The sequence below is a fragment of the Leopardus geoffroyi genome, chromosome D2, assembly GCF_018350155.1.
Source record: "Leopardus geoffroyi isolate Oge1 chromosome D2, O.geoffroyi_Oge1_pat1.0, whole genome shotgun sequence".
NCBI classification, from domain to species: Eukaryota; Metazoa; Chordata; class Mammalia; order Carnivora; family Felidae; genus Leopardus; species Leopardus geoffroyi.
The window spans coordinates 16,442,842-16,466,047 of NC_059334.1; the positions used below are offsets into that span (position 1 = coordinate 16,442,842).

Sequence of the window (23,206 nt, forward strand, 5' to 3'; positions counted from 1 at the left end):
TCTTTCAATTAGTGACAGGAATTACGTTTGTGTGACCGCGGACAGTGTCCCCCGTATGGAAGTGATTACAATGCTGTATATGTCCCTTAAAGCCAAACGATCCGCTCTTTTTAGTTGCTGGTATCAGAAAAAATAGCAAGACTGTCCAACAGATAATCCCCAAATCGTGACAAGTAATAAATCTGCCTGCTGAAAGATCTTTAAGAAAACTTCCTCTGGAGGAAAGGAAGGATGTGGGAGGTAAAACCACATGTGCAGAGTAGCTGATATCAAAATTGTAATATTGCTCCCAGCTCAAACTTCATATTTTATCCTTGTTAAAATATGAGACAGGACAATGCTGTGAAGCCATCTTTATCGAACCTGAATTTTCAATGCAGTGTGCTGTGCGAACGAGGCTGAAAGCGAACAGTGGGAAACCAGCACATTTCTGGGCAATTGTTATTTTTGAAAAAGAGTGGAAGTAATAAGACATCAAAACGGTCTTTTAAATTTTGTCTTCGGCATGAAGCTTCTACCCTGCAGTGGGGAAATATAAACCTCCAACTGACTTTGTTGATTAGTGGGAATTTATAAGCATATAATGTCATCCCTAGGAAAAGTGGGCACCTTTCTGCAGACGGCAAAATGGAAACTTGGTCAGCCAGATGGAGGCAGCTTCCTGCAACTTACCTCCGGGAAGGTCATATGGTGGGGGCAGGGGGTGCTGGTTCACAGATACAAAACCACCCTTCGATGAACCCCGACCCTTCTGTGATTCGATCTCGGCTGTTTGCTGACATGAATTTGGAGTTGGATAGGGAGAATGGAAAAGGGCACGGTACATTATTTGAACTTTCTGGATCTTCTTATGAATTGAATGATTACAAGGTCTTACTTTTGTTTCCACTTCTTAAATAATTCTTATTCTTTAAAAAAAATGTTTATTTATTTATTTGAGAGAGAGCACACGCACAAGCAGAGGAGAGGCAGAGAGAGAGAGGAGAGACAGAATCCCAAGCAGCCTCCAAGCTGCCAGCACAGAGCCTGACGTGGGGCTCGATCTCACAGACCACGAGATCATGACCTGAGCAGAAGTACGAGTCCAATGCTTAACCGAATGAGCCACCCAGGCACCCCAACAATTCTTATTTTTTAAATGTATTCAGAGTAAGTCTATAATTCCATCCACACCCATGTTCAAAACTCAAACTTCAAAGAAAAGAAAACTCAAATAATAATGTCTATCCTTCAAACCCAGTCCTCTTTACCATCTTCCCACCCTTCCTCTCTCTGAAACACACCCCGAACCTAAAAGTTCTCTTTAAGTCCTCTCCTCAAATTTTTATACCATTAACCTCCTCACGGGGGGTTGCCTGACAAAGCACCTGCCGTGACCTTGAAACGTTTCTTTTGGTCTGTGCAAAACTAAAATCACCCTCCATTCTTTGAGCACAGTGGAATCTCTGGGAGGAAGTAGTGTCTCCAGGCTGCTAATCTGATTGTTCCAGATGCACCGGCAGATCTTCGTCCATGTGGTAGTTTGAAGAAAATGTGGATGTCAGTAGTCCTTTGTTCTCAATACCGCTAACGGGGAACTAGAGCGGGTTCTCCATGACAATAAAAATGCCCACAGTTTTCTGCAAAATTCGAGGAAACGGAAACTCTGTGAGTGAAACGAGAATCTCCAAAGTTTATAAATGTTACCAAGAGTGGCACCGGGCCCAGACTCGTGCCGGCAAACACCCATTCTGAACCCCACACGTACGCGGCTGGAGGGCGACATACTCCTCGCTGCAGGAGAACAGGAAGAAGGAGTTGCTTTTATTTATTTATTTTATTTTGTAATGTCCCTTGGCTCAGTAAGATCTACTGAGCCTCGATTTTCCCCAGGCACAAAAATTCTTGTATTCTCCCCAGGCACAAATATTCTAAATATTACGAACACTCTCTTATTTATTGAGGAAAAAATATCGCCAATTTATATGAATTGGCCCATTATTTCTATACACAAGGTGAAGGGCAGTATTCAAATGAAATCCATGCAGATGGAGTCATGTACCCACCTTTCCCTGAACCTACACACACCTGCACGCACACACATCTATTCTAATACTTCTATTCTTCTCTTTTACGGGAGAAGATGAGTAGGGTAAATTCTTGGCGACTGCACGCAGATGTCAGAGATCATTCCTGCAAAACGGCCGTAGAGCCACTTGCCCTGGGGAGAGAGGGAAAGGCATGTCTGCACCAGTCTTTGGGCTCTGTCTGTCCCCTGTCCCCTTCATTCTGTGTCTCTCAGGAGATGCCCCATGTGGGTCTGGAGGGCCCCTGAGTCGATGTGGGACACTGCAAGCCTTGCTTTGGTGGGAGAGTTGGTGGTCCCGAGTCTTCTGTCCCCAGCTGAGCAATGTCCCCCTTGGAAACCCCGGCCTGCTGAGAGCCTCCTGCCCGGAGGAAGAAACCAAGAAGCTTCTGACTTACCTGCCCCTAATGTGGTCCTCTTGCTTTGGTGTAGCACCTACCCAGATACAGGATTCCTCCTGGGGATGAGCAGGTACCCCAGAACTAACCTGAAGATGGGTCAAGGCCAGTGAGGTGGGGGTCAGAGAGAGACAAAATCAGCAAGGCTTCATGTGACCTTAGGTTCTGCCAAGGCTGAACCTAGAGCTGAATGGACTCGAGTTAGAATTAGAAATAATTTCCTGGTTGAAAGGTCAGAAGACATTAAAAGTGGCTATGGTGTGGCCATCTCTAGAGATTTGGAGGGGAAAATGAGCTTAGTCAAGTCTTAGGAATAGTACAAATTGTAATTCAGACCCAAATCCTGCAGATACATTTAAAATCTCTTCCACCGTTTTATTTCTACTCACCCAGGAGCACATGACAACAAATCTGGGGCTGCCCAGGGCTCCGTTGCCAATTCTGGGGGCTAGGCACTTTGATTTTCCAGGAAGCACTTACGTTCCTCTGTTTGAACCATTTATCATAAATTGTGCTACAAGAAAGTTCTGAAAGAGAAGAAGAAAGGCAGGAGATGAGGTTGGGGAGGGGCTCGGGGGCTGTATTATGAGGGCCAAGGTGAGGGCTTTGAACCTGAAGCAAAGGGAGAAGGCAGGAGGTACAAGTCCAGGGGAGTTATTATTGGTTTGGACCAAGACGGCCGCCAGGAGATGCGAAGAGGCTGGATTTGAGATAGGGCAGTCATGCGCTGCTGGTGAATTGGGTGGGAAATGGTCCCGATGTCGGAAGCTGGTGCCTTGGATTTGAACAGTGAATGCACTAGAAGAGAAAAGGGGCCTCAACCTATTAGTGCCTAGTATGCACATAGCCCAGTATGAGGTACCTTATCTCCCCGAGTGGGAAGGCCAAGTGAAGGGGACTTGGAAGTCAGGCAGCCTGGGGCAAAATCCCAGCTGCCTCTCTTTCCAGCCGTGTGACTTTCAGTAAGTCAGATGGCCTCTCTTGGCCCAGTCTTCTCTTTCGTTCAAGGGCCTGGACACAGTACCTGCTGCAGGTGGGATTGCAGTGAGTTCTAACAAGGTCATGCATGTGAAGTACATGGCTGGAGCCAGGAACGCTGTGGCTCCCATCTATACTGGTTACTCTAGTGTTTACGCCCTTCAACAGCTCTGCAGGGTGGGGATGGGACCCCCGTTGCATAGGTCGGGATGCTGGACAAGAGCTGTAGTCACAGGATCTGGGTTTAAGTGTTCCTCCACAGCCCCTTGAACAGATCTCAGGTTAATATGAAATTTAACCCGTGCTCACAAACTTGCTGATGTCAGGCCGGCATGTGCGTGAGCGTGGGTGGGCTGGTCCATCCCTTTCAAGAGAAAGGGACCCTGCTTCCGGGTCATGCCCCTCTCAGCCCTCCACCCTCTCTCTCTTTTCCTTCTGTCTCCCTGGAAAGCTGGAACCTAATTTCTGGAAAGCAAGTAGATCACCGCTTTGGTTCCTTCCTTCCTTTATACTTTACATTCAAGTCAGCTCAAAGCCTCAAGTCTTTTCAGTGACTCAGCAGGTAAGTTTTGTTACCCTTTTCTATGGAAAACCCAGAGTAAAGAAGGCAAGAGCCAACCTTTCAGTGCATTTTTTAGAAGTTCCTTCTAAGCAGTGCCCCTCCAAAAATTGGAAGACTCACAGTTTTAAACCTATTTAGCAACCCTTCAGGGAAGGCAATCATTGCTGTGCTTTAGAAAGAACAGCGTGGGGTGGGGGCATTGTGGAAGAAGGCAGAGTAATGCAGGAGGAGAACCGGGGCGATGACCTGAGTGTGGACAAGCCTGCTAACAGGTCACTTGCCCTTTGTGGGCAGTGCGAGGCTCTGTTAGAACCACCCGCAGAAGAGATCCAGGCCGGTGGGGGATCTGGTTTTCAAAGGCAACTGGGAAGCGAGATTAAAGTGCTTGCAAAAACTCTCACGGAAATGGTGGTTTTCCCACGGACACTGTATCCAAAATCCCAGAATCATGGCTTCACTTTTTGCATTAAAGTTTTGCCGTCACTTAGGAAGAAGGTTTGCCGTCACTTAGGAAGAAGGTTTGCTAAAGAGCCATGCATCAAGATCAAGTTGTTCATATAGAAGATAAAAGAGGGGCTACTTAATGACTCATAATGGCATGTTGGCCACATAGAGTGGATCCATTCGGTGACCTACCATGAAAGCACCGAAGACGATGACAACGGACATCTTTATTTGTTGACATGGAAAAACAGTCAGGATAGATTGTTAAAAAAAAAAAAAAAAAAAAAAAAGAATTATGGAAGCACGACCCCATTTTGGCTTAGAGAGAGTTCTCGAATTAAGCAGATTTCACTGCACGCTTCCTGCAAATTCACTCTTGAATTCTAGATTTTCTTTTGCTTCTCAAACTTTCCAAGTTTTCAACCAAGAGATTGATTTCGCACTTTAAAATATTAAAGTGGACTTAAAATATTTAAAATGCAAGCCGTCCATATGTCATTACTTATAAGTCACTTAGAAGACGCTTCATAAGAATTGTTTTACTAATAGACACTTAAAAGGGAATTGGATCCTGGATTGGCATATTCTGGTGGAAATAAAAATCTCAAGTGTCAAGAATAAAGATCGCTGAGAGGAGACTGAGAGACCCAACAGTGGGCAAGACGTCTTCCATCACGCTACTTTGGCAGGAAAATCTTGGCCCGTGATTCTGAGTCGAGCTAATCGTAACAGGTAGACAAAAAGCCACTTCTCAAATCGCTACAATGAGCTACTCCATGTAAGCACAGGGTACTTCAATCCACAATTAATACAACTTTATAAACTTGTCTCCACAGTCTGTATTGCTCTCCAAATGGCAAAGCTGTTTGTCTTATGCTCTAGAAAATCTGATTTGGTGTGTTAATGCTGGGCCGCACATTGATAATTCGACTTGTTTTCTCCAGGACCACTTTTCTTCCTGGAACTCTGTTAACATGACGACCTTTGTTAAAGGCAGTGCTCTCCTGAGCCATTATTGGAAATCGTAGTAGGAGACCGATTAAATAATTCCGACGGGATACTAAACTACCACACAAACGGATAAGAAAATACATAGATCCTGTGTGCTCGCGTGGGAAGTTAATCATAGAGCAATACGTGGGTGTGGAAACAGGAATTTTTTTGAGCACTGGTCCAAACAAGTCTTGCTCATACTTTTTCTGTGATCGCGCGGCTCTACAAATCGATTCCTTCTAGCCCGACTTCCGTTGAGGCGTCCGCAGCTACTTTTCTCATCTCAGTCTCTGGCTGCTTTGAACTCCTAATATATTCTTTAAAGCTCCGTAGCTTCCCTTGGATGTGCTTCCTTCTCCCCTACTTCTGCATTTTGAATCTGAATAAAAAGAAAAACAAATGAATAAGCACAACCACAAAATAGCTCTGTAGGTAAGTTTGACTAGTCCCTGGTGAATTCACATTCAGGGATATGCCTGGCCTCTGGTATTTATCCCGCTCAACGACTCCTAAGTTGTTTGGTTGTTTTTTAAATTTTTTAAAATGTTTATTCATTTTTGAGAGAGAGAGAGCACGCAGGGGTGGGGAGGGGCAGAGAGAGAGGGAGACACAGAAGCTGAAGCAGGCTCCAGGCTCCGAGCTGTCAGCACAGAGCCCGATGCGGGGCTCGAACTCATGTTTTTAAAGTTCGGACTCTTATTTTCCAATTTTGATAAAAGGTTCAAGAAGATAAAAAAAAAAAAAGCCAAAGCAACATAAACATAAATAAAACCACACTAAAGCACATCAGAATCCAAGTGCTGAAAACCAATAATAAAAATAAAGTGTTAGTGCTTGCTTCGGCATCACATATACTAAAATCGGAATGATACAGAAAGGACTAGCATAGACCCCGCACAAGATGGTGTGCAAATTCATGCCACATTTTTAAGTGTTGAATCACTAAATTCTGCACCTGAAACGAATATTACACTGAATGTTAACTAACTGGAATTTAAATAAAAACTTGGGTGGCACCTGGGTGGCTCAGTCAGTTGAGTGTCCGACTTCAGCTCAGGTCATGATCTCACAGTTGGTGAGGTCGAGCCCCGCGTCCGGCTCTGTGCTGACAGTTTGGAGCCTGGAGCCGGCTTCGGATTCTGCGTCTCCCTCTCTCTCTGCTCCTCCCCTGCTTGCACTCTGTCTCTCACTGTCTCTCACAAATAAATAAATATTAAAAAAATTAAAAAAATATTTAACAACTTTGGGGGGGGAACCTACTATAAATAAACAAATAAATAATAAACAAACAAATGTTAAAAGCAACCATATGGAAAAAACCGCATTGCCCACATTTGAGATAAAATAAATATTACTACTGACTTATCATCAAGAAATAAGTCAGAAGAAAATAGAATGAGACCTTTCCATTGTAAGAAAAAAACTCAATCCAGAAATCTAGCAAGAATTTCCTTCATATCCTTCAAAATTGAAGTCACCAGACCAAAACGTAACAGATGCATTTCTTTCTACTTCTCCTGCCAAATTATGATTAAAAAAATAACCCTCAATATTATAAATAAAACAAATGTAAGAATATAAAAGGTAGAGAGAAGAAAACAGACCAGCTAGAGATCTGAGGACCTAAGGAATTGACATGTGGTGAGTTCTTGTGTTTTCTTTTTGCCTTTCACATCCCAGACTGGGTGTTGAGGAAATAGGCACCATGGCAACGATAAACAAGAAAAGACAAATGGAGTCCCAAGAAAAACCTATTTTCTCAAAGGATCAGGAAAGGGAGAAATGATCAAGAAAGAGACAAAACCTTTTAGACAAAACCTCCTTACTCTAAGGGCTCCTGGGTGGCTCAGTAAGTGAAGCGTCCAATTCTGGATTTCAGTTCAGGTCATGATCTCACAGTTTCATGAGTTCGAGTCCCATGGTGGGGTCTGCACTGACAGACGGCATGGAGCCTGCTTGGGATTCTCTCTCTCTCTCTCTCTCTCTCTCTCTCTCTCTCTGTCTCTCTCTCTCTGCCTCTCCCCCGCTCTCACTCTGTCTCTCTCAAAATAAATAAATAAACTTAAAAAAAGCAAAACCCTCCTTACTCTATTCTCCTACCCACACTGGGGTAGACTGAAAGCAGACTGAATGGGGAGTTGGTCATTTCATTCCTGCCCAATCATGATAGTAATGATACAGTAATGAGACACCCTCATACCTGGTATCAGCAGAGCTCATATGGGGACCCTGGACTCTCATTAGTAGTAATAAAGTGCTCCTCTCTCACCATCCCTGCCTGGTGGAGTGTCAGAGAAGACCAAATGAGAAGCCAGACCTTTTACCACCATCCAGAACAATCACTGAACAACCAAATTTACCTAATTGATATTTAAGAGACATTATATCCAGTGACTGTAGAAAACACAATTCTTTTTTTTTTTTTTTAATTTTTGTTTAACGTTTATTTATTTTTAAGACAGAGAGAGACAGAGCATGAGCAGGGGAGGGGCAGAGAGAGAGGGAGACACAGAATCTGAAACGGGCTCCAGGCTCTGAGCTGTCAGCACAGAGCCCGACACGGGGCTCAAACTCACAGACCGTGAGATCATGACCTGAGCCGAAGTCAGACGCTTAACTGACTGAGCCACCCAGGCACCCCAAACAACATACTTCTAAATAACTGCTGTCAAAGAAAAAATTATTAGGGAACTAGAAACTATTTTGAACTTCATAAAATATCACATGTCTAAATTTGCTAGAGGGAAATTTATAGCTCTAAGTGCTGGTGTTAGAAAAGAAGGAAGGTTTAAAATTGAAGGTCTAAATCCATCTTTAGAGGCAAGAGGAGCAAATTCAAAAAAAAAGGAAATTTTAAAAAGAAGAAATCGATGAGATAAAAAACACAAAACCAACAGAGAGAAAATAACAAAGCCATAGTTTGTTCTCTGAAATTATTAACGACATTATTGATAACCTCCTAGCTAGAACGGACAAGATAAAAAAGAGAAAGAAAACAAAATTACAAATATCAGGATGAAAGACAGGACATTACTACAGATATCACAGACATTATAATCACTCTGTAATGACAAATTTAATAACTTATACAAGATAGATTTCTCAGAAAATACAACACAACAAAACTGATTTAAGAAAAAACAGAAAATCAGATTAGCCGTATACTTCTTTAAACAACTAAATTGACAATTTAAAAAAATCTTCCATCAAGAAGATTTTAGGGCCCGATGGCCTCACTAATGAATTCTACTGATCATTTAAGGGAGAGAATAATACCAAGCAATTTTTCAAATCATTACCAAATCAATCTGTATATCAAACTATTTTTAGTCAAATCCCAGCAGGCTATCTCACAGAAATTGACAAATTACTTGTAAAATTTACATGTACATGAAAAGGCCAAAGAAAGAACAAAGTTGAAGTACTTACATGACCTATTTTCAAGGCATATAAATATATGGTAATGAAGTAAATGTCTTATTGGCATAAAACTGAACAAATGAAATAACAGAAGAAAACTTGAAATAGGCACGCATGTGCAGTCGATTGATTTTAGGTCAACCTACCAAAACAATTCAATGGGGAAAGGATTTTTTTATTTTTTTTATTTTTTTAAAAAAAATTTTTTTTTCAACATTTATTTATTTTTGGGACAGAGAGAGACAGAGCATGAACGGGGGAGGGGCAGAGAGAGAGGGAGACACAGAATCGGAAACAGGCTCCAGGCTCTGAGCCATCAGCCCAGAGCCCGACGCGGGGCTCGAACTCACGGACCGCGAGATCGTGACCTGGCTGAAGTCGGACGCTTAACCGACTGCGCCACCCAGGCGCCCCGGGAAAGGATTTTTTTAACAAATAATTGAGAAACAACAGATCATCTCTCTGGGAGAAAAAAACAAAAAACAAAAAACTCAACTCATGCCTCACTCCCTATAAGAGTTAATTTAAAATGGATCATAGGCTTAAAGGTAAAAGGTAAAACTAAAAAGCTTTAAAAGATTACAAATTAGAGGGTCGCCTGGGTGGCTCAGTCGGTTGAATGTCTGACTCTTGATTTCCACTCAGGTCATGATCCCAGGGTCGTGGGATCGAGCCCCATGTCAGCCTCCACACTCAGCTCAGAGTGGATTCTCTCAGCTTAGGATTCTCTCTCTTCTCTCTCTGCCCCTCCCCCACTTGCCCACATGCTCTCTCTCTCAAAAAAATATACATATTAGAATGTCTTCACAACATGAAGGTAAGCAAAGATTTCTTAGAACTCAGAAAGAAGAAACTCGTAACAATGGAGTTTATCAAATAAAATATTTTTACTCATGAAAAAAAAACAATACTGAGGTAGGCAAGCCGCAGAAAAGCAGATAATGTTCCCATTTATCTGACATAGGACTTATATCCAAAGTATATTTACAATTCCTGTAACTCAATAATAAAAAGTCAAATGCCCAATTTTCAAAAATTGTCAGAAGTCTTAAAAGGGCACTTCACAGAGATATACAAAAGGCTCCTATGCACTGGAGAAAGATATACAAAAGGCTCCTATGCACTGGTGAAACATCATCTTTCACCAGGAAAATACAAATTAAAACCGTGATGAAATACCACTGCACACCCATTAGATTTGCTAACCAACCACTGCATGTTGCCCAAAACGCGGGAAAGCTAGGATGTTTATAGTTTGCTGGTGGGACAAGTCCTTTGACCCCTCTGGAAACTGTTCTCATAGTTCCTCCTAAAATTAAGTTTGCCCTATGATGGGGCAATTCCACTTTTTAGTATCTACCCAAGATAAATGAAAACATATGTTTACAAAAAGACTTGTACAAGAACGTTCCTGGAAACTTTATTCAGAATTGCCCCAAACTGGAAACAGTGCAAAATTCTGCTAGCAAAGGAATGAAAACATAATTTGTAATACATCTCTCTACAATCTAACGCTACTTAGCTCTAAACAAAAACACAGTACAGATACACAACTGGGATGAGCCTTACCAAAGTCAGTTCTTGTTATTTGCTGTAGTTACGTTCTATGAAATTGCAGTGTACACTGAATTAGCAAAATCAGAAACCAACTCTAGGGAAAATTTAAGGTTAGATCCCTGAGACTTTCGTCTCTCTCTCAACACATAAACTTGTTTTCTGTGTATTTCTGTTTAAAGACAGCTTATTTCATATATACTGCTGATTCATTAAGTTCATGGTCAATAGCATTCCAACTCATGAAAGAAGCTTTTCTAATACATATATTTTCTCCATAAGGTACATGCCCACCTTCTTGCACTTAGGGACACTAGACAGTATAGCAGCGTGGCTCTTGGGGCTATTGCAAACAGCAAAATCACACATAAAAAATGAGAATAGCCTATATATGATTCTAGATATATAATGTTCTGGGACAGGCAAAGCTAACTCTGATGAGATACACAGACAGTGGCTGCTCCTGTCAGGATGGGGACCAGAGATGGCCTAGGAAGCGTCAGGAAGGATCTTTTGGGGATGATGGGAATATACTATATCTTGATGGGGTGTGAAATACAGGGGAACGCATAGTTTGTCAGAAATCACTAAGACCTGTATGTGTCATTACGTGTAATTAAACCCCAGTAAAATAATAAACCTACAAAAAAGGAAATGCAACACTCTCTACAAAAAAGCCAACAACAAAATAATGATATATCAAAGTTAAAAAATTACAAATTAAGAAAATTATTGGCAAGCATGTAAGAGAGATAAAGAAGTCATATCCTTTCCACGTAAACAGATATTATAAACCCATAAAAGCAAACTCTTTCAAAGAAGAAATGAGTAAAAAATATGAAAAATCAATGTGCACACAGGGAAATACAATATCCCTATGGTACATGGCTATGTCAAAGTCACACAAGTATTTAGTGGAAGAACAAGTAATAAAATTGAGATCTCCTGACTCCTTTTCTATTATACCCACAGAATGGTGATTGGGGTCGGCCAATGTTGAGAGGGGCAGGAGAGGACGAATATGATAATAGTAACCATTCTGTCCAAATGAATCACATGGTTATGTGATTGATCTCAGTAGAATTATCTTCTCTTCTTGCAGCACAAACAAGAAATTCTGAACTTGATCCAAACAATCAACATGAAAGAATATGGAGAAAATTCAAGGAGAAAATGATAAGAATCCACAGAGGACAATGAGTTACAAATACATCACAGTGCAATTATAATGAAAGTGTCCTGGTACAAAAATTACCAGTAAGTTGTTGGGATAGAATATATACCTCCTTTGTATTCAAAATTAAAAAAAAAATTTTTTTGTATTTAAGAGAGAAAGAGAGCATGAGCAGGGGAGAGGCACAGAGGGGGAGAGAAAGAGAGAATCCTCAGTAGGCTCCCTGCTCAGCACAGAGCCCAACACGGGGCTCAGTCCCATGACCCTCCTATCATGACCTGAGCTGAAATCAAGAGTCAGACGCGTAACAGACTGACCCACCCAAGTTTTCCATGTATACAGAATTATAAAAAGGAAAGAGACTATTAGTTAATAAGTTGCATTTGGATAACAAGTACGTAATTTGGGGACAAAATCAATTTAGATTCTCACCACACTATACGCTAGTGTAAAAGTTTGATATAAATATTTTAAAGTGTAGAAAACCAGAAGAAAATAGTATCAAATAAAAGTAAAATTGGGGAGGGGCAGGTAACATTCTAGGCACAGACGTGATTGGAAAAAAAAAATTCCACAGAAGAGATAGATGTAGCATTCTTGATTTGTGAGACTATGATGAGCTTTTGCTGATGGCTCATAAATTCAAAGATGGGAAGAAGAGGCAGGTTTTACCATGGAAAAGCTTGTTTCTAAAAAGATTTTTAACTTTAATTGAGAGGTAACGTTTATACAGAAAGGTGAGCAGATCAGAACTGTGCAGTCATTAACCTCTGCTGAAAAGTAACTGTTATTCCAAGTTCTAATACCACAGATTGGGTTTGACTATTTTTTAACTTTATACACATGGAATTATATAGTATATGTTATTGTACAAATGACTTATTTAATCCAACATTATGTTTATGGAAATCTCCCATGTTGTCATGGATAGTAGTAATTCATTCATGTATGTGGCTGGGTAATATTCATTCTATTTGCAATTTTTATGTATTAAGAATAATGCTGCTGTAAACGGTGTTGTGCATGCATTTTGTGCATATATGCCTTCATTTCTGCTGGTATATATCAAGGCTACAGTTGCTGGTTTACAGGGAATATATTATATCTACTCAGGTATATGCACCAAACAGGGCATGAGAGTCTCCATTGTTCCATACTCTACACTTGGTATTCTTGCCATTCAAGAATTGGGATGGGGAGTCCGGGGTGTTATAATATCTTGTGGTTTTATTTTTTATTTCTTCAATCAATAATGACCTTGAGATGCTTGGTATCATCCTTCGTAAAGTGTCTATTGAAGTTTTGGGCCCATTTTTTTGTGGGGGGGTACATTTTTTAGTTGGTTGTGTGCCTTTTTCTTAATGATTTGTACACGTTTTAAAAAGTATTCTGGGGGCGCCTGGGTGGCTCAGTCTGTTGAGTGTCTGACTTCTGCTCGGGTCATAATCTTGCAGTTGACGAGCTGAAGCCCCTCATCAGGCTCTGTGCTGACAGCTCAGAGCCTGGAGCCTGCTTCTGATTCTGTGTTTCTCTCTCTCTGCCTCTCCTTCGCTCATGCTATGTCTCTCTCTCTCTGTCTCAAAAATAAAAGATAAACATTAAAAAAATTTTTTAATATTCTGTATGTGAGTTCTTTGTCAGTTATATATATTGCAAATATCTTTCTCTTGCTCAGTGGATTTCCCTTTTCACTCTCATGTTAACTTCTGATCAATAGGGTGGGCTCTAAATGTCAATGAAGACCAACTTATAAGTCTCTTATGCTATTTTTGTATGTATGTTCTTTAAAATTTTTGCTTTCCTCGAGGTCATGAAGTGATTCTCCTTGTTATTTTCTGGAAATGTGTTGTTTTTTGCACATTTAGATCCACAATCCACCTGGAATTCTGCTTTGTGTATAGTATCAAGTAGGGTTCAGGTTTGTGTGTGTGTGTGTGTGTGTGTGTGTGTGTGTGTGCAGATGTTTATTTAACACCTCCCCACCCACATGTCCACATTTGAAAAGACCATTCTTTCTCCTTCCACTGCAGAAATATCTTTGTTATAAATCAAGCGTCCATGTACGCACAGCTGTGTTGAAATAGACCCAACTTATCTATTTAGACTTGAAGATGTAACCGGTGAGGCAGTTAGAAACCACCAAAACTGAGTTTACTAAATTATTATTGGATGTCATTTGCTCACATTAGTCCCTATTTCTGCTTGCATTTGAATAAAAATTCTGTCAAAGGTTGAGAGTTCTAAAGGCCTACATTGTTCATTGTGTCTGTTTCCCTGAAATATATATTTAGCACCGAGTCTGAAAAAAAGTCACTGAAAAAGAAATACTTTTTTTGGTGGGGGAAATGAAATGATGGGTGGGGAAGTGGAGAATAATCCAGAATGGGAGAATCAGAAACCTCCAGGTACAGTCAGAACACTAAACAGAAGTGTAACTTTGAATTTTTAGGTATTTCAGAATTAGAAGTGACTTTTTATGCCCAGTATGTATAGCAGGTGCCAATAAATGTTTCATATCCAGACAGCTGAAAAAACATTTTCAAATCCCTCTTCAGACCACATGTTTGAGATCCAGTCATTGGTACTTTAGTATCTAACATGATCACTTTTGTTCCTTCCCTTCCCAAATGACCATGCTACTGACTAGTGAAAGTCCAATAAATATTTTGCTGAGACTAAAGGTTTGATACTTTGGGCCCATCTGAATGCTCTATCTTTGTGTCAATTCAATTAGTCTTCTCCTCACTAGAACTTCTAGCTATCTTTCTGTTTCTACTTTATAAATCTTAAAATGGCAAAATGCAAAATAATAATAATAATAATAATAATAATAATAATTGCATGGGCCAAGACCAATAAGCAAAGACAACAAAGTTGCCCAACTAGAACCACTGGCTGGCAGATAACACACTCACAAAACCATGCCTTGAGGGGCCCCATTGTCTGCTGATGTGACCTAAGACAGTCAAGGGCACTGCTTTTGAGATTTCTTGGGAGATGACTCTGCAATTTTCAAGTTTCCTTGTAATTACAGGCTGCCTCTTAATATTACCATCTTCATTTGAAGTTAGACAAATAGGAGAGGCATGGGAAGCTGATACGTGAGCCCAGGTTAAAAAAGAAGTAATTAGTAGAAAAGAATATCTTGAGGTGAAGAGGTAGGGCAAAGAATGTGCCAGTAAATGGATTCTAAGATTCCCTAGAGGAAGGAGATCTTTAGCTAGAATTTAAAAGGAGGGAAGATTTTGGTAAACTGTGTCTACATAGTTGTACATGGATATATGAAGACATGAATTTATTATGCATGTGTATTTATGTGTGTATATATATATATATATACATGTGTGTATATACAAATATAAACTGTCTTCATAGTTGTACATAATAGTTGTACATAGATATATGTACATATGAATATAATTATGGATATATAACATAATTATGTACAAATACATATTATATATGTATACAATGTATATGTATACAGCACACACACACACACACACACACACACACATATAAAACAAAGAAAAAGAAACTATTTAGTTTCTCCATAGCTTCTTTCTAAGTCTATGTGCCAAAATGTTAAATAGTAGCTCTGGATAATAGAAATACATGTGGGTTGGGGCACCTGGATGGCTCAGTTGGTTGGGTGTCTGCCTCTTGATTTTGGCCCAAATTGTGATCCCAGAGTCCTGGATCAAGCCCTACATCAGGCTCTGAATCTTAAGATTCTCTCTCTGTCTCTCTCTCTCTCTCTCTCTCTCCCCTCCCCACCCCTCTCCCCAGCTCACACACATGCTCTCTCTCACTCCCTAAAAAAACAAAAAGTGGGGTTTTTTCTCCTTTTTTTTCCACTCTGAATTTTCTAGATTATGTACAATGAGTATTACTTTAATAAGCAGAAGGCAGAAAAATTGAATTATAAAATTATTGACTAGAGGAGGGGGGCGCCTGGGTGGCTTAGTCAGTTATGTGTCCAACTTTGGCTCAGGTCGTGATCTCACGGCGCTTGAGTTCGAGCCCCATGTTGGGCTCGGTGCTGACAGCTCAGAGCCTGGAGCCTCTTCAGATTCTGTGTCTCCTCTCTCTCTGCCCCTCCCCTGCTTATACTCAGTCTCTGTCTCTCTCAAAAATAAACATTAAAAAATTAAAAAGTAAATAAAGAAAAGAAAATAATTGACTAGAAAAATGTATCTTCAGGAACTATTGTATTTTTACAGAGGGAGTCTGTTTGTTTTGATAGAGACCCCAGAGGAGTCTCTGAAGGAAAAAGTTTCTACACCAAAAGGCTTGGCTATCACAAAGTACCATGTTGGCACGTTATTTAACTTTTTTGGTCATTCTTGATCAAGTTCTAGCTGGCTGTAAGCTTCCCATTCGTAAACTTTAGTAAAAGATTCAATCTCCACCATTTTTCGAGGACCCCTGCCAGCTTCTGGGCTCCTTGGGGTTTTATAAGAGCTTCATGGCTGACACAGCCCAGGACATGGAAAAAGGCTTCCTGGTTTTCAGCGCTCAGGCTGGCTGGGGGTGTGAAGAGGGACAGTCGACACCTGCCGGTGCCTCTCCCCTCCACCCTGCCTTCCACCCTCCCACCACCAGACTCCGCCCCTGGATGGCTGTTGCCGCCTATCGCCAAGGCAACCACCCACCCTGAAGCTCTGCCAGCTCCAGAGCAAGAAAAGAGAAACTGGAAATCTCTAATATATGGGAAAATCTCTCCAGTGTTTGAGGTTGGTAACAAATTCAACTTTTTACATGCACTGCAGTCATCGACTTGCGCCAGGGGCTGAGTTCAGAATCCAGCACTCAGATCACAACCGCCCAGCCATCCTTTTTATGAGGACAAAGTAATCAATTCCATGGTCTCTTTTTTTTTTTTTTTTTTTTTTGCCACTGAATCAACACAGCATAAACAACAGCACTATTAATTTTTCAGTAACTCATCCTGTCACAAAAGGCAGAGTGGACCTAGTTGTGTATGTTCGAGGAGCCTGAGGCCGCTGGCATCATTATCTCTAAAACAGGAATAATAAAGTCCTTGCCTTACAGATGTTACAAGGTTGCCTTGAGGGTCAAACGCGGTAAGAGGTGCTTAAGAGTTCTCAGGACGTAAACACACAGCACGAAATTTGGACGGTACCCGGTGGAAGAAAAGAGGGCATGAGAATGGCTGGTGGATGCTTTCCTGACCTGGCTGCAGATCGTCACTGGCTAGAGCCACGCTTATTTTCTTCATGTTTAAAATCACCGCTTGTCACAGCGAGCGCCGCCAGCCCACGTAGCCGGGCAGGAAAAGGACAGTCCCCTTCCACGTCAGGTGGCTTTGAAGGAATTGTGCGTGAATAGACACACACCGCAGGCTGCATTACCCAGGAAGAAGAAAATAGTTACCCGTAGCAGCATCAAACTTTGCGGATGAGCATGCAACCGTGTCCGGTGTGCTTATCGCACTTAGGAAGATCCGCCACCCGGAGTGGGTCCCTTTAGGGTGGAACCCACAGGCACAGAGACGTGGCCTCGTAGCCACCGCTTAGCCCTCTGGGGCTCACTCAGGAGAACAGAATAGAGCCAAAGAGGCGACGAAAAGAGATTCCAAGTATCAGATGCACAGACACTTTGTGTTTTCCTGTTCTTCTTCGTTGTTCTGCTAACATTATTTATTCATGCTAACAGGTAATTAGATTGTGCCCTTCAGGACCAGCTCAACAGATGTGAAGTGAGAAAATGTGACTGTGTGCATGTGCGTGTGTGTGTGTGTGTGTGTGTGTGTGAGAATGTGCCAAAAATATGTACGGGGCCCCTAAAAGCTTCACAAGTCACACCAAGAATACTTCACATGCTTTCCAAAGCTTTAAAAATTTCAAAGCACGTTCTTGTGTGTTCTTTCATACATTATGCGTTTGGATGAACATTGTGAGTCTGTGGGTGGGACAAGGGGCCACGTGGGTGTTCTGAGGTCCTAGGTCACAAGCACGAGCTAATGGAGTTGAGCCTTTCCTGAAATGGCCATCAGCCCCAAGGATTCTTTCTTGTTCTGCTTCTCCCAGCAAACCTTTGTAGCCTGGCACCTTCCCCGTGAAGCCATGGGCACCGCGCTCCAAGAAGGGCCACTGAGGACGGGGCAGCATCTCAGAGGCTGCAAGTCGGACCAGGGCAGTCTGGAAGAGGGGCGACATCAGAAGGGGCGCAAAGAATGTCACATCAAGCAACTGCCCAGAGCGCAGGTGCAGGTGGCCGGGGCCAGCGTCACCTCTTGCAAGAACTGATGTGAACAGCTTGTTGGAAATGTATAAAAGGACGCTTCCTGCACACCAGGCCAGCCAGAACCACCTTGCACCCGCTTCCTCACTTCACCCCTTCCACCAACACGCCCCCACATACATGGACACACTCGTAGACACACACACATGCAAACACTGTCAGCCCCGGTGTCCTCCCAAAGACTCACCCAGTGTGGACAGCTGGCTGGCTCTCAGGAGGGAGAGTCAGAATAGAACAGAACAGATGCTAGCCACGGGGAAATGTGGAAGGAGAAACACAGAAGGACATGCCCAGCCAGAGAGGGGGGAGGAAAGTGCTTCCGAAACTGCAGGAGCAATCATGAAGTGGTACCGGGATTGGGGTTATGTGTCAGCTTTCTGCCAGAGATCTCCGAGGGCTTTACCAGCATCATTGGAGAGGGGCTGTCACTTCCATTTTGGCTGGGGGGGGGGATGCTTTAGGGAGAAGAACTGGATCCATTTGGCCAGGGGCAATGAGTAAGCATGATGGGGAAGGCACCCAGGGTCCTTGCTCTGAGCCTTCTCCATTGGATTAGTTCAAATGCCTGGGAATCCGGCCTGCACACTGCCATCCCAAGCATTCCTGCCCTGGACACCCCATGGGACCCCGGGCTGCAGAAACTTTCCCTTCCGTTAAGAATGAATCACATGCCACAGGAAGGGGAGGTCTCTAGTCCAAGGCTTTGTCTGCGGCCCCATGGCTTATCATTTGCAACGATTTTTGTAAACACAAACCAACTTGGTTATCAGATTTGCAGCTGCCAAAGATTTGGGGACGTGGTTCATTCCTTGGATGACAGAATTATATCACAAAACAAGCTTTTTAAAAGCTGGAACGATGGGTCCCAAAAATAATGATAAAACTTTAAGGGAATGAATGCAAAATCCTAAACTTGGGTTCAGAATGTCAAAATCACTGCTACATGGCATAGGAAACCAATAATAACGATCTCTGTGGAAAGGATCTCAAGTGTTCAGTTGACTCAAATGTTTATGGAGAAACTTCCACGAAAGCTAATGCAACTAACGACATGTTCATGGACATACACAGTCATGCAGTTAAAGAAAATTATTACTGAAGGTGACATTAAAGGTCATCTGACCCACCTTCATTACCTTATGGGACTGAAGCCTTCAGAGGCTACACAGAAGAGTAAATAGAATGGATATAAGACGGGTTCCATCTGGGGTACCAATGCTAACCAATGGCAATTCACTGTCCGGAAAACTGATTTTGAGACTTCTGAATCCTTCTCCAGGCTCAGCAGAAAGAAGGGCTGTGACGACTGGGTGATTCTACCATGGTCAGGAGAGGGAGCCTAAGAGTCACTGATGCAGACAGTGCTGGGCCCCACCTCTTCAGCCCCATGGAGCTTATCCATTCCAGAGTGTTCTGCATTGGGTCCTATACAGCACCTGCTATCTCTGCCTGGAAATTTCTCCTCATCTGCCCTGGGCCAGGCTGGAGTGCTGTGGAGTGAGTCCCCTCTGATAGACGAGAGCTTCAGGGTAAGTATCTTCACTTCTGTGCCCAATGCGGGGAATATTCCGAGGGGTTCTCTATAGTGTGTCCCAGAGTTGGCCAGCAGGATCAAGTCTCAGTTGCACATGGCGGTAACCTGGCTTTACCTTTGACCAGCTTCCTTTCTTGTCTATCCCACCTCCCCATCCCCTGCAGGTGCTTCCTGAAAGCATGTCCCAGATGAAGCATGTGCACTCAAATCCTTATCTCAGGATCTGCTTCTGGGGAGCTGACCTCCCAGACAGCTACATAGTTGCTATCCAGATGGAACAAAGGAAATAACATCCACCCCAACCCCAGGCCAGTGATCCTACAGAGTAGAGTGTGGAAGACCAGATCACTGAGAGACCAGGGCACAACCTAAGGCCTGAGACCGGGATTGTGGAGGGTCTTGTGTTTCCTCCAGTAAGGCAGGGCTCAGACAGAAAGGAGTGATGAGTTTGGAAAACAGGGAGGGCAGATCTTTAATGACATGGAGGTTGTTTAGCACTGAGGTTATCAACACTGGCTTTGACTTCACAGTTCTTCGTGCACAGGTCAGCTCTGCTCCCTACCGTCTGTGTGATCTTAGATAAGTTTTTAAAATTTGTTTAAACTCCTCTAAACCTTAATATCTTTATACTTTAAACTCTAATATCTCACTACCTTCCTCTAGCCCCTTCTGCCAGCTCTCGCCCCGACTTCCCTTCCAAGGCCCTGGTTTGTTTAAAATCCCCAGGGACTCTTTGTTTTCCTTCCTTATAAGCATATTTCTTGCAAACACTAATCTCAAGAGGCTAATTTGGTGCCATCTGGAAACAGCACTTCCGTCCTCCCCAGCACACCGCTTTGGAGATGTGTTTGCAAGGAGCCCCAGGCAGGAAGCTCGGCAGCCCAGTTCCAGGGGAACATATGGTAGAGGGAAGCCACCCACGGGGCTCTGGGAGAAGGGCTGAAAGACAACTTCCTTTCTTCACTGATCTAGTTGTGAACAAAAGGTTCATGAACAACTTGGGTGGTGGGCTTGACCAAAACCGGTGTCGGGCGGTCCCCCCCCCCACCAGCATGAGACCCAGCCCGTCTGGACTGGGCAGCTCAGACTGGCTGTACCATCAACAAGAAGTCACCTCCCTTCCTTATCCAACATGCGATCTGCCTTCATTGCCCCAGCCCCGCCCCGGCACTGCAACAGGGCCATCACATCCAGACTCTCTAGACAGAGTACACACACACAACAAACTGCTGCTTTCTAAAAACATCTAAAATCTGAAAAATAAATAAATAGCTTCAGATCACATGCACAATACTCCCAACAACATCAAAATTAACCGAGGTTATTCACGTAATGTTATGTCGATTCCACTCTACTTGCATTTCTCATAAAAATATACCATATTTGAAAACCAATTTGCAGGTTAGAATTCCTAAGTTAACAAGTTCCTGAGTAAGCCCAATTCATTTGCTGGATAAAACACAGCTAACCCTAAACGGAAAGGCATTCTTACCAGCCAGTCATTCTTCAAGTCAACAAGCATTGATTGATGGTCTGCCCAGCAGGTGTCGTTTTAGGTGCGAGAGATTCAACCTTGAACAAAAAAAAAAGACAAACTCCTTGCCTCCATGAAGAAATTCTTGCAAACATAAAACAGCATTCGGTGTGGGGTGTAATTGCTGAATGGTGTGGGTGAAGTCTATTTTGATTCAGAGTGCCTGAGCCTACAGAAGTCTGGACACACCAGCCCTGAACATTGCCTCAGCCATCTTGTACACCGTTAACTCATAACTAAGGAGATATGGTGAAGTATGAAGACGCAAACCTGCACGTTTTGTCCGACAGATGGCCGCTGGAGGGTCACAGGAAGAACGAGACATGGGCACACCTCAGAGCGGAGGAGAGACCTCATCGGGAGGCAGGGCTGAACTTGAACAAATTCCACACCTTTTCTACTCACCTCCCATGGTAGTATCTTCACTGAAGATACTCGTTCAGAGTTGGGGAGTAGCTCACGTTATTGCCCTGGTGGTAGAATGCAGCAGAATCTTAATCCTATAAGAAGGGAGTGGGATTTGGGGCACCTGGGTGGCTCAATCGGTTAAGCGTCCGACTTCGGCTCAGGTCATGATCTTGCGGTTTGTGAGTTCAAGCCCTGCGTCAGGCTCTGTGCTGATGGCTCAGAGCCTGGAGCCCGTTTCAGATTCTGTGTCTCCCTCTCTCTCTGACCCTCCCCCGTTCATGCTCTGTCTCTCTCTGTCTCAAAAATAAATAAGCGTTAAAAAAAAAATAAAAAAAAAAAAGAAGGGAGTGGGATTTTTCCAAAATAAGGATATAATTTGTATTGCCTAGGGTAGAGCGGAGTGGCCCTATTTCTGAGGAAACAGAGCAGATTTCAAGACAGGAGGCACCCCCTCAAAACAGTACTTCTTTATCTTCTTTCTTGGACCCCAGGAATAGTTGTATTTAGCATCCAGGATAACTTTCAGCTCTCACCGCCATTCGATTTCCGTAACTCCATGCTCACAAATGCACAGACTTGCGCAGGCGACATGACAGGGCTTGATGAAGGGCAGTAAAGGGAAATGTGTCCTCCCTCATCACCACCGAGCAGGGTCGATCTCTACTCTGAGTTCTGGCGATGTCTTTATGTCTGAGAACAGGGTAGGCTTTTCCAAATGTTCAGTTCTATCTCAGGTCTTTCCAGGTATGAGACACTTCTCGTTAAAATATACCTAAGTATTTCATATGTCTAATTATTGTAGATGAAGTTTTTAATTTCTGTCTTCTAATTAGTGTCCTACTCCTATTCTATTCTATTCTATTCTATAATTTCTGTGTGTCCTGTTTCCGTGGATAAAGACTGTTAAATTGTTGGCTAATGCCCCCAAACACTATGTGAAATAACAGTGACTTTAGTGCTCCTGGTTTTAGCAGCAATGCCAGTGTTTTCCTCATCAAATAAACACGCTGAGATATTGAAGTACTCGTATACTTTTTATGTTTAAGGAGTATCTGACTTCTATTTATTTCAGGGTTTTTTTTTTTTAAGTTTGTTTATTTTGAGAGACAGCACGAGTAGGGGAGGGGCAGAGAGAGAGGGAGAGAGGGAATTCCAAGCAGGCCCCAGGCTGCCAGCACAGGGCCTGATGTGGGCCCAAACTCACGAAGCCGCAAGATCACGACCTGAGCAGAAACCAAGAGTCGACACTTAACCGACTGAGCCACCCGGGCACCCCTATTTCAGGGTTTTTAATTATAATTTTTGTGTGTGAATTTTGTCAAACTCCTTTTTCAGCATCTATGGAAAAGGTCATTTGATTTTTTTCTCCCCTCAGTTCTAATCATATGTAGAATTAAATTAATGGATTTAAAGATATTTAACCATCCTTTCAATCCTGAAATAAGCCCTACCTGGTCATAATGTATTCTTGGAACTATTCCATGGGGTCATATATTTTTCTGGGAACAAACATAAAGAAGGGCTTTACTATGTGAACTTAACCATAACACTAAAATAAGTAAAAAGAAAAAAAAAAGAATTAAATGATAATACACAATATTTTTCTCCTTTTATATAGTAGGCCTTTATAATTTTCCTGAAGATTACTTCTAGCGGCTCTTTAGCAGATAATTTCAGCCAGCCTCTTGAGCAACCTAGGATATGAATTATTGGGTCTTGAAGATTTGATCATAATAAATCTGAGCAATTTTAAACAATATCCTTTCCTGATCCTGATTCAGTCTATGGAAGGAATACAGTTGTTTGTGGTACTACTTCGGTTACTGATATCCAAGGGGTTCTTTGGAATACTTCTGTATTTTCAGCTCCCCAACA

General features: G+C 42.5%; 1 long non-coding RNA gene and 1 pseudogene across 2 annotated transcripts; one reads left to right on the forward strand and one right to left on the reverse strand.

Annotated features, from left to right (window-relative positions):
- Positions 1-1,095: 1,095 nt before the first annotated feature.
- On the reverse strand, positions 1,096-21,517 carry LOC123576469. Of its 2 annotated transcripts, none has more exons than XR_006701418.1 (3): positions 20,882-21,517; positions 5,642-5,819; positions 1,096-2,990 (listed from the first exon to the last, which is right to left on the reverse strand). It is a non-coding gene; the product is annotated as an uncharacterized LOC123576469 (long non-coding RNA). The 2 variants fall into 2 exon arrangements; XR_006701419.1 differs by lacking the exon at positions 20,882-21,517 and adding an exon at positions 6,458-6,505.
- LOC123577592 lies at positions 6,271-6,369 on the forward strand (annotated as a pseudogene).
- Positions 21,518-23,206: the final 1,689 nt, after the last annotated feature.